Raw genomic sequence first — 12,688 nt, forward strand, 5'->3', positions numbered from 1 at the left:
AGAAGTGCATTACGACTATTACTTGATATCAGTTTCTGAGTTCTCCACCCATCTCTGATAAATATCAGTGATATTTACTGTATTGCTACAGAACTACCAAAATTATCTCAGCTAATTTAGCTCTTGGCTTCTTGTTACTCACTCAAAAAGCGTTAATAACAAGTTGATCCTTTACAAATCCATGTAAACGCTGACTGTGTGCGTGTTTAGATTTCAGGTGAGGCTCTTCCTGTTCACTGGTAGCTAACTGTGTCACAGTGTGAGGTCGGAGGCAGCGAGTCCACATCGTTTTTTCCTTCTTCGTCGCATACGGGTCGATCCCGACAGCAGCCATTTTGTTCATGTATCTGTCTCTTGCACATCGGTTAAGATTGTTCTCATGTTTTCTTCTTGTTGCTCTGGAAGCCATGGTTCTGCCATGGTTCTGCCCACAGATCTCTTCCGGTTCAGACTTATGGGAACTTTGGGCTGTTTTTAGAAGCAGTTGAGACACAAATGGAAGTTAAAAAAAAAGTGCAAAATATGAATTTTGCATAATTAGTTCCCTTTAGCACATTCTCTGGTATCACAGCAGCACATCTGCATCACAATCGCCTGAACACCGTTTCCCTGTTTTCAACCGTTTGTTCCACACATGTTGATGTTTTTATTCTCTCCTGCTCTCTGGTGGAAAAGCAGGAAAAGAACCGTTTTAAAGACGGTTTAAATATTTGACTTGTGTGTGAGCATGATGACAACCTGACCGTTGAAGGGTTGGAGTAGCTCAGATTGAATTTAGCTTGCCAGCGATCAGCAGCAGCTCAGGTTTCATAGCTTCATTTGTTGTCGTCTAACGTTCTGGCAGCAGATCCTGGTTTCTGGGCTGAGTGGACATGAGATTGTGTTGATGTGATAACCTTTAGCCAAAGCTCCTCAGTTTCACTTCATTTCCACAAAAACGTTGAAGCTAAAACGTTCACCATGATCGAATTACTCTTACTGAACGCAGGCGTCGCTGTTCAGAAAGTCTCTGGTTCTTCACAGCCGTGTGCCGTTTGATGAAACTCGGTCAAACTTTGGTGTGATTGGTTTGATCGATGCAGCTGGGTGGATTTTGTTCCTCAGATTTGGTTCTAATCTTCAGGATTTTCTCCTGAAGCCTGATTTGTACTGCAAAACCACAAATGTTACCAACACTTTTGGTCTAGTTTTCAGTGAAAACATCTTAAAAAGCTGGAAATAAAACAACTATCTTATGAGTAACTTTTCAGCAATATGTTGCTTGTTTTAGGAATTATTGACTTAAAACAAGCTCTGCATTGCTGAAAAGTTACTTTTAAGTTAGATTTGTCTTAATTCAAGTGTTTTAAGAACCTAGGTAAGATACTTGGTAATATTTAGTGTTTTTGCAGTTTTTACAGTGGAAATAGGAATTTGGAGCTAATCTTGAAGTCAGTTTTTCTGAGACTTCCTCCTCTCACTTCAGTGTGATGAAGGAAACTCTGATGCTTCATCCTCCTGTCAGATGCATTTATACTTCAGTTTTTATATCTAAATCTGCTTTCAGAGTGTTTGTGTCCAAATATATCATCTGTGTTAATAAAGTCATGCACCAGATCGACGTCCTGCAGACAAAACCGGCTACTAATGGAGACGTTAGCTGCTGCTGTGATCTACTACAACATATGTCTAAAGTTTGTTTCTGATAATTCAGTGCTATAAAACCAACAAATCTAAACTTTACCAACATTAATATGTCAGAATTTACCTTTCTGGTATTTAAGTAATTTAAAAATCACCTTATTTTTCTATCTTTGTTGCTTGAAAGCAACCGTGACTTCCGGTTAGGAATGCAACATGGCGCAGGGCCGTAAATCTCCGTTTCCCCGTGTAAACACACAAACAAAACACAAAGTTTTCTGAAATCTGCACTTTGGTCGGAGTTTTGTTGATATTAGTTTTAGTGTGGATGAAGAGGCCAAAACACATAAAAACGTTTTTCTCAAATATCCGACTAGTGTGAACTACGCCTAAATGTCTCATTAAGTAATATATCCTTTAATCATTTTTAAAAAGAGTTAATTTAAAAATATGCTTAGTTACTTGACTTTATATATGTGTATTTAAATAAGTGAATAAGGAATAATCACATGTATTTTTCGGTAACAGGCTGAACAGTTTGGTAATCTCTGATAATTTGTGTGGAACATTAATGTATCTTTGTGTTGCCCAAATATATGCCTGTAAAGAAAGGCAACTATAGCCTGTTTCTAAATATGACAGGAGAAAAAGTCAAAGCTGTGTTATATTTAGTTTGTTTTGTTTTTAGCTTTCAATACGTTTGATTATAAATACCTTCTGCTGAGTGAGTGTGGCCTCCAGGGTTTTAGTCTCATCTGTTAGTTAACTGTCAGGCGGTTTTTCTCCATGTTCTGCAAATAAACGGACTTTAACAAAGCAGATGCAAAGCTGCTTCTCTGTAGAGCGAACTGACTTCCTCTCCAACAGATTAGGTGACCTTGTTCTGCTCTGTAAAAGTGAGATTTGCCTTTTTGGCCATCCTTCACTTTGACACAAAGAAAAACGCATCATGCCACAGAGCGCACTGGGACTGCACGTGTTTTCACACGGTGTAGCTTAGCTCACACTGGAAATGCAACACTTCTGCATCATCCGAACTGGTGAGAAACTACATGAGTGTTTGCTTATTCATATGCATGTTAACCAGCTCTGGCTGCAAATTTATCTTGTATGAACTATCTTCAGTGTAACTTTAATAAGAGGTAAATTACAATTCAGTTTGAAACTTTGGCTAATAGATTCATGTGTTCACATGTCCTGCGTATCACTCAATACTAGCAGTGAGACTTGAGTATAATTTTAAATAAAGTTAATTTCAGGGTTTCTATTTAATTAATCGCAATTAATTAAAAACAGTTCTGATATTTAAATACAAAAAATATCTGATTTGTGCCACTTCCGTATGGAAAACTAAGTATAAAGCTTAACCAATTGTTTTTAAAGTGTCTGCAGTCAGAACGTCATGTCGCATTTTATCCGACATCAGGAGACGCCAGACTGTAAATCTGGACGTAAACAGTTCCAGAAATGTATAATTATAATATTACTAATGTAGAACTCGGCTAAATATTTTAATCAGATTAATTTCAGGGTCTGTAATTAATAATATACAATTGAATCAGAAACAGTATTTACAAAATAAGCAACATTTTCAATAAAAAACCTTTTTGTTGCTAAATTATTGAATAAATAGACTTATGAGCTCAATAATAAAGATATTTATTGTTTTTAATCTTCAGGTTATTGGAGAAAAGTTGAGCTTTAGAGTTTCAGAAACTCTAAAGTGGGTTGTGGACGTTAGCATTAGCAACATGTTTAGCATTGAGATGCTATTTTAGGCTTGATTAGCTCTGCTGACAGGCTAACTCCCGTTAGCACAACTTGAACACAACAGTCTTTTCCAGGGTCCAATCAGATCGTATTGAAGCAAAAGCAGAGCATCAGATTTATGGGCGTAGCAGAAACGGACACATACGAAAGTTCCCCCTGGAACCTTTGTTTTTAAAAATAACACTAAAAAAAACCGCACTAAACTTTTTAACTAATTTAAATGTAACTAATTAATTGAAATGACCACGTTACAGTCCTGACCCTACCAAATACTCTCTTCTTACTTTTTTCTTTCTCATATGTTGCGCAGATATTGTGCATGTGATTAACTTGGTTTAATAAAGCATCAGAAATGTAAGAAGTGTTTTTAGAGCAGCTTCGTTGGAGTTTCTGCACCTGTTCCTGCTCAGTTAGACGGATCCTTCTGCCTCCATGTTGATGTTTTCAGTTCAGGTTTTATGTCAGATGCGTCTCGTCATTTAGAGTCAGATTCAGTTTGTAATGTCGTTTTAAGAGGTTAATCCATCTTCACGCTCGTCTGTTTCTATAGTGACAGAAGGAGTGATGTCAAAGAAAGTTATCACTCCCCCACTGCTTTCCTACGGTTTGATCTGAGCCTGAACCAGGCAACCAACCAGTCAGATTCCACCGTTGGCGTCACAGCCGTCGCATCGTGTGACCCCCACAAACACACGCCCGCTGCAGCAATGACGCAATAATGACGTCTTAATCTCAGTTCGCCATGGAGATGGTTCACTCACTGTGGGGCGGTTGGAAGTTACATCACAGTGGGATCAACCTGACCACTTGGGTTCTCTTCGTTTGTTTTCACACCTGATGGTCCGGTAGACTCGGTTCTACCGTGTTTGCCCAAAAGTAAGACAGTGTCTTACTTTCTTTTTATCCCCAAATGCCCCACTATGTCTTACTTTCGGGGTATGTCTTATATTGGAAAAAAATTGTCGAATTTTTTGTTTTAACCATAAAATTAACATTTATTAGCAACCTGAACAGTATTGTATTACCGTATTTTAAGCAGGAGGCGGCAGTGACAAGTGCAGGGGACGGCGCGGTGACGTATGGAGAGGGGGACAGTGCGGACGTGGGCAGGAGGCGGCGCGCAGCTAGATGAGAGGGAGGCGGCAATACCCCCGTGTTTCCCCGAAAGTAAGACATACTTTCGGGGTACGGCTTATATTAGCCGACCCCCCTGAAATCCCCAATATGTCTTACAATCGGGGAAACACGGTACTTGGGTTCCAAGTAGAGTCTCTTTCACACTGATGCTGAGTCAAACAAACCAAACCGTTTGAGCTACCTGTTCCCCTCCTCGCCTCTGGGGGCGCTGCACCAAGAACTACTGAAGGGAATGACACAAAAACCTCTGAAGACACCGAGCGCAGCTTTATTCCTCATGAAATCTAAACAAACTTGGAGCGGCGTCAGATTTTAGCAGTTGGAGGACTCCTTTTGTGTCTTTGGTAAAAAACCACGACTCATTTCTCCAGCTAGCGTTAGACTAGCTCATCTGTTCTGGTTGCATTTACCCAGAATGCCGTGCGCTGCAGTCCACTTCCTGCTTTTGGAGTGGTCTTGGCGTTCTCATACGCAATCAAACTGCAACCAAACAGTTGCAGTTTGACTTGGTGGCGGATCAGAGTTTGCTTTTTTTTTGGTCAATTACTCATTCACTCCTCCACAAACAAACCGGGCTTTGACTAGACACATGGACTGGAGTTGGATTCAAGCAGACTGAACTGGTGTGAATGGATTCTGAGATCATGGTCTATACCTGCTTATCCTTGCTGGTGCCTGAGAGCATTAAAGTTTGACTACCAGATGGTCAGTCGGTTCTTTATGATGAAGGAATAATAAATAAACGGTGACATTACAGTGAAGTAAAGCACCGGGTCAGGTCGCGACCCAGCGGGTCACTGTGAATCCACACCATTGATCTCTGTGTACGCACACTACTCTGGGGAAGACGGCATCAAAAGCGACACGAAGATCCACTAAATCTCATTTATTTTCTCACTTTTAGATTCAAGTAACGTGAATCGCCGCCATGAATGACAAAATAACAAACTCTGCTTATACAACAGCTTATGGAAACCCAACCAATTTCATAAAGTCGAAACCCTTGCGGTACCACTTTACCCAGCTCACCTGGCCTACTTACTCTCTTTTAATCTAGAACAGGAAAAAGTTACATTAATGCTCAAAAACCACTTGAAATAAAACACAAAATGTTGACTGTTAAAAACAAAAAAAAAAGTTATGAAAACTTGTTTTAGCTTTTCAGTACCTGACAGTAAAAACACCAGACCTGGAGATAAGTGGGGTTTTCTGCTGACTGACTGGAGGAACTGGAGTTTATGGTATGCACCCAGTCAACATTTCTCTGTGCTGGAAAACACTCTGACCACATAAAGCTTCCTCTACGTGTCTGTCTGTCTGCACTGTATAGACCTGCTAAACTAGTTGTACAGCGTCACAGTTTCTGTAATCTGATCCCACACTGGGGGAACGAATCGAGTCCAGATTAACTTGTACTTTATAGATTTATGTTTTATGTTACGCTAATTCACCAATGATATCTACCACACTGCAAAAACACAAAATATTACCATTTTATCTCGTTTCTACTGGAAATAGCTTGAATTAAGACATAACTAATTCAAGCTAATGTTGGGGAGAAAAAGTGGCAGATTATTTCACTTGAAAAATGGGAGAAATATAATTTGCCAGTGGAACTTTTTCACCAATACTAAGGATTTATTTACTTAGCACAAGCTCCTATGTGTTAAATATCTTCATTACTAGTGAAAAGATCTGCCAGAGAACTAGCATATGGTTGCTAGGAGACGGCCTCGACTGGACAGCGGTTGCTAGGTAACGGCGTAGTGGCCATTGAACGTGAAATGACTAATAATCGGCCAGTGGAACTAGTACTTTTTCGTCAATATTAAGGAATTATTTACTTGTGCTGTAAAGTTACTGTAAGTTAGTTTTATCTTGTTTAAGATATTTCTACTAGAAACCAGAGCGAAAATACTTTAGATTTTGTGTTTTTGCAGTGCACCTTTTATAGCAACAGGTCGTCTATTTTTACGTTTTGTTGACGTCATCTCCTCGAGACATAGCTCAGGTATGCAAGGTGTGGAGTATGTCTGAGCAGTCAGTATCTTTGAAGCAGGATCAGGAGTTTACTGAGCTAATTTTAGCTTTGCTTCAATATTAGCAGATGCTTTGGCTAGCTTACTTGTTCAGATTAGATTTCCAGATTAGCGATGCAGCCAACGAGAGCACCAGCCGGGCTGTGACCTGCCCTGTTTCTTTGTGTTTCCTCTCTTTATCTCTGTTACATTGTTATGTCTTCAGGACTGAAAATCTTTAGGAATTATCTCTGCAGAATAAAACAGAGATTTCCTGTAGTTCCTGTTGAGAGGTGAAGATTAGAGTCTAATGTTGATTTAAAGGAGAGATAAAATGTAAAATTGACTTTTTTGAGCTTTATATCATGGATTTCTGTTATTCCTTTCTTCAGAAACATACCTGGAGTGTTGCTTTAACTCTCTCTTGCATGTTTGAGAAATCCTCTGGGAAACGCCTGCTCTTACAAAGCTCCGCCCATTTACACAAAGCTCCGCCCATTTACCCAAAGCTCTGCCCATTTACCCAAAGCTTTGCCCATTTACCCAAAGCTCTGCCCATTCACCCAAAGCTCCGCCCATTTACCCAAAGCTCCGCCTTAAAGCGTCACTTCACAGGAAAGCTCCTCCTCCACTGAGCTCCTCCAGACTAGCAGTAGCAATTAGCAAACACCTGGTGGAAGTGTGTCTGCTAACTGTTTTAAACGGCATCATGGAGAAGCATTGTTGCGACGACGTGCTGAAGGGAAAATGTCAGAAAGGTTAGGAGGTTCTTAAAGAGACAGAGGCCCAAATTGAGACTTATAAATTCCCCGTCCGTTGAACTAAATTGTTGCTTTTTTTGTTGATTATTTCGTGTAAACAGGATTTTAAAATGTCAGGATTGTTGACAGTCGCACTTTCTCAACCATTTTTTATGTTAAAATGAGCAACAGCACAATATATCACTGGTTTATTAAAGTTACTAAGTTTATTAAACTTCCAGTAAACGGTTGAAATCAAGGCTAAAAACCCGCATGTCTAGATTTGCTTTTGATTAACTGGAAGATTGATCAACATACTTGCCTGATGATGGGACAAAATTTAAAATTTTTTGCTCGTTTTATTGTTGGTTACTGTTTTATGCTTTCACGCCATAAAGCACTTTGAACTGCCTTGTTGCTGAAATGTGCTAATATACAATTAAACTTGACGTAAGTTGGATAATTTATTGATTTAACAAGCTGAAAACCGTTTTGGTACCAATTTAGTGCAATCTTCAGTATCAGGATTAGACAAAAATCTGTTCATTTTTATTGACGGATCATTTTCAGGGTTGTTGTTCCTAAATCTCGGGAATATTGCCGTTTTCTGTAAACTGAATTGAAATAAGGCTGTAACTAACGATTATTTTCAATTATTTCAGTAAATCTATCAATTATTCTGATGATCAATCGATTAATCATTTCTAAAATGCCTCATTCTTCATTTATCCACTTAAGCCTTTTTATACGATATTAGAAATATATTAAAAGATGCAAAATAAACAAGTACTTATGGACGACCACATGGAGGTCTACAGTTCTAATATCATCGCTGCAGGATGCTTTCTGGACAGTAGGGGTCAGTGTGGAGGAAGCAGTGCTACTAAACAGCAGCAGAAGAAGAGCTGTGAACGTTTTCCCTTCGTTTGCACCAACTCCTAAAGCACAGTTTGTTCAGGCTGCGCATTTATCGCATCGTTTATCATTTATTGTGACAAACTTCTTATTATGTTAAGAACTTTGACGTATTTTTGTCTTGATAAATTAATGATGAAGTTATTTTTACTATTTTCTTTTTTTTTTTTTTACTATTTTTTCCATTACATTGTAAAATATGATGAATGCAGATTATTTAGTGATATAAATCTTTAAGTAAGTTGTGTCCTGAAGAGGCCGATTTCAAAAAGGAATGTTCTTCAAGAATATTGTTTGTGGCAAAAACCAGGAATAAATAGTTTGTCATCATTTTTACCTCAATAGCACCACAAAATATTGCGGTAAAGTCCTACGTGAACCAGTATTGCTGTAAAGTAAGTAAACCTGTCTGCTTTGAGGGAGAAGACGACGCGATTTTCGGCGTATGAAACATCGATCCGTTGAATCGCGGCCCAACCTGCCGCCTTTTGGGAACTGACTCGGATTTGACAGAGCGCAGCTTCACGTCTTGCCATGTCAGGATCTTCCCCTTACAGAGACGACCCGACTCTCCTTATCTGATGTGGCTTGTTCTACTAAGCTGCTCTACAAGGCGCTGCAGGCTGCAGTTTCGGGCGCAGAGCCGCGCGGCGGCTGCAGCCTGCACCTGGTGTGTGCACGACCTCAGAAGCAAAATGAAGAAGTGAGATGCAGGAGGAGAAAGCAACACGAGAAGATCTGCCTGCAGAGACACAATAACCGTGTCAGGTTTCTGCTGAAACAGTGCGGTCTGGTGCGTGTGTGTGTGTGTGTGTGTGTGTGTGTGTGTGTGTGTGTGTGTGTGTGTGTGTGTGTGTGTGTGTGTGTGTGCGTGTGTGCGTGCGTGCGTGCGTGTGTGTGTGTGTCTTCAGAATGAGACTTTCTTGAATTTTTTTGGTTTGGATTTATCTTTAACCCAAAAAGAGGAAGAGAGACAACTTTTGAATCTGAGAACTTCAAACAAATTGCAGACAAATGCTGCCAATAACCATAACTGGCATCTGTGTTGGGAGTGTGTGTGTGTGTGTGTGTGTGTGTGTGTGTGTGTGTGTGTGTGTGTGTGTGTGTGTGTGTGTGTGTGTGTGTGTGTGTGTGCTCCTTGCCCTCCTTTTTATGAATCGTCATGAGAAGAATACCATACCTACAGTAAAATATCAGGTTTTTAAAGGGCTCTTATTGTGCAAAGTTCACATTTTGTGTGTTTTTTGTACATCATTTGTGTTTCAGCTGCTTGTAAAAAAAAAACGCCCGGCTGGTTTTTGGCAATAATTTAACGTTTTTTATTTGGTGTCTGGAAAATGAGTCGCATCATTTATCGCATATAAACGTTTACCGGGATATAACGTTACAACTCAGCTGTTATACCCGTTACCTAGCAACCCGAGCGGAACCCAGCCCGTTGCCCAGCAACCACATCTGGGTACCAGCACGTTTGGTCAGCCGGTTTTACCGCTGTGTGCTGCGCTGTACAATGGCTGCTGGAAAAGACGAGCGTTTATTTGTTGACTTGCTATCCAGAATCCACTTGCTGCATACGTGTTAGTTGTGCAGGAGGCTCCACTTCTGCTTTTCAAAGATGCTCGGCTGTATAATTGCGCATCTGTTTACAGCCATTGTCATGTGTTGGAGGGGCGTGGCCATCAGCAACTTATTTGGATTTAAAGTGACAGAGGCCCTAAAACAACTCAAAATAGGCTGAACTGAGCAGGTTGAAATCTCTTTATTCAAGAATGATTTTGTGCCAAAAATGTAACAAAGATGTTTTGTATAGGACACAGACCCATCACAGCCTGTTCAACGAAGCATAACTAGAGTTAGAAACAGAGATTTTTAGTTCCATTTAACTGGATTCCAATCTTTTCAAACAAGAAATCACTTGGCCATTTATTCAAACATTTAGCAGCAAAAATAAAAATGTTGCTCATTTTGTCGATTTTATAAAGTTTTCATTTAAAATGTGATCAATGACTCTGGAATTCACTCATTCTGAATAGAAATAGCTGCTCATTAGGACAGGAAAAGCCTAAAAAAAACCTCCAGATTTGTATTCTGGATTGTATTGATGGCGTTTGGAGTGCAGGTGGTAAAAAAAAAAAAGGTGCAAAGTTTGGTTTGAAAAAACCTCAGCAGAGGAAGCGCTTCCTCAAGAGGCTGAAGCGAGCGAGAATCCCCCTCTGCATCCTGATGCATCACATCTTGATACAGTAACTGCAGCATGACTGACAGGAAGACGGCACTGTGTGGTGAGACCCGGTGAGAAAGTTGTTGGGCTCCACTTTTCAGTCGGTGTTTTCAAAGACGGATGCTTGATGAAAGAGAACCATGAGGTTCCCCTGGACCGTTTAATCTGCCCTCTGCTAGAAAACGGCGCTGATTTGACTGAAGAACCTGCAGACAGTAGCACTGCTCATTCACTATATAACATTTAATCAGTTATTCGAATGATTAATCGAATAAAGAAATTGGCATTTTCTATTGTTTTTTTTTTTTTCATTTAACCACTTAAGTAAGATTTTCTATACAATATTAGAAGATGCAAATAGACCACAGGTGTCAAACTCAAGGCCCGGGGGCCAAATCTGGCCCGCCGCAGCTTTCTATGTGGCCCTCTGGACTCCAAATTACATCAATAAGTCCTTCCAGTTTTTCACAAATCTGCAAAAATCACACAAAATCAACAAATTTCCAAATTTTTTCCTGATTTTACTGCTAATTTTCTCAAAATTGGTCAAAAACGTTGAATCCGTAACTGATACGACGAGTGATAGTCACATTTGACATCATACATTAGTGTAAATATTGTAAAAGAATAACGATTACAAGTATTTCTTAATATTCACCACAAAATCTGTTATTTTGATAGCAAAAATAAACACTAAAATAATCACAAATCCCAGAGGAACAGCTATTTATTGATATTTTAACAGTTTTATTGGTTTTATCAATAGATTCTGGTGCAACCGGCCCTTTAAGAACATTCAGATTTTTGATTCGGCCCAAAATAAAAACGAGTTTGACACCACTGAAATAGACAATTCCTTAAAACAAACAACAAACATTTTATTGTCTAAAATGCAGTAACAGCTTTCCTCTAGTGGATTTCAACAGGGTCAATATAAAAATGATGAGTAGTTTTGAATAAAACATATTTACAGACAAACGTGTTTTTATCTTAAATGTACAATTTTGGCTTAATCACTGCTGAGTGTGTTGTTGTTCCAGCAAATAGCCATTTTTTGAATTTCTGTACTTTTATCTGTATACTCAGAGGTGTTTTTATCTTAAATGCAAAATGCATATATAAAATGTATATATATATTGTAATTACTGCTCTGAATATGTTGTTCTTTCATCAAATGGCCTTTTTTGAGTCTGTATGCTCCAGATAGCACACAGACTCGATAAACGATTAATCACAATTAATCTGATTAATCGTTATATATATATATATATATATATATATATATATATATATATATATATAATATGAAGATATTCAGGAAGAAGCCACTTTTCCAAATCAACATAGAAACCCAAATGAGTTCAAACAGCCTAATTCATGGAGACGTGTCCTGAGTTCTGGAGCATTTGGAGGAAGTAGAAGGGGGTGAAGCCTCACAGAAGTACGGGGGAGGTAGCATCAGGATGTGGGGGTGTAACTTGAGTAAGTCGCAGAATAAATTGCATCATGTGGAAAGAACGTCGAGTACTGAATCAACATCTAATGACGCCAGACAGAAAGTTCAAGATTGCACATAAATGGCTCCAGATGGACTGTGACCTTCAAAGAGATGCAAGATGGCTGAAGGTCAACGGATCTGAAAAGTCGCTTCAGATCCGACCCAGTTTCACCGGTTCTGTCCGGAGGAATGGACCAGAACTCCAGCAAACTGTTGAGAAGCTCAATGACGGACGCTTCAGAGGCTAAAGGAAGTTTTTATAAAGTATATTATTGTAGCATTTAGCAAATAGAAAAACTTTTTGATTCATTCAAACATTTTGCATCCAAATAAATAGAATAGTTTTTACCATTTCAAATAAAAATTAACCCGAGTCGTTTCATTTTGATATTGTTGGCTCCTTTGGTGAAACGATTAATAATTCTGCATCACAGAGATGAGACTGGTAGTCTGGGTTAGGACTGAAACGATCAAACAGATTAATCGTGATTAATCGCTAAAAAAATCGATTAATTCAGTAATTGATTAATCATTAAGAGAAACATGCAGACTCTAAAAACAAGGTCATTTGCTGAAAGAGCAACATACTACAAAAAAATGTATTTTTTTGTATTTAAGGTAAGAAAAGAATCTTTTCAAATGTGAGTCTGTTCTTCCAAAACTGCCTTGTTTTCAACAAATGAATCGATTATTCATTAAATGAATGCTGCTGCTGCATTTCAGGGAACAAAATGTCTGTTTTCCTATTTAAAAAAGGAATTGAGTTGAT

At 39.0% G+C, this 12,688-nt stretch overlaps 1 protein-coding gene across 3 annotated transcripts in view; it reads left to right on the forward strand.

Moving 5' to 3' along the window:
- Positions 1-12,688, forward strand: part of map4k1 (mitogen-activated protein kinase kinase kinase kinase 1) — a 51,235-nt gene that overhangs the window by 2,845 nt on the left and 35,702 nt on the right. The window contains exon 1 of one of the 3 annotated variants that reach the window (XM_008426666.3): positions 2,285-2,660. The exons of the other annotated variants lie outside the window; for them this stretch is intronic. The gene's annotated coding sequence lies outside the window, so the exon portion shown is untranslated. Of the gene's footprint in view, positions 1-2,284; positions 2,661-12,688 lie in introns of those variants that run through there. 3 annotated transcript variants of the gene reach the window in all.

The sequence above is a fragment of the Poecilia reticulata genome, chromosome 13 (genome assembly GCF_904066995.2).
Source record: "Poecilia reticulata chromosome 13, P_reticulata-male-v2, whole genome shotgun sequence".
Lineage (NCBI taxonomy): Eukaryota > Metazoa > Chordata > Actinopteri > Cyprinodontiformes > Poeciliidae > Poecilia > Poecilia reticulata.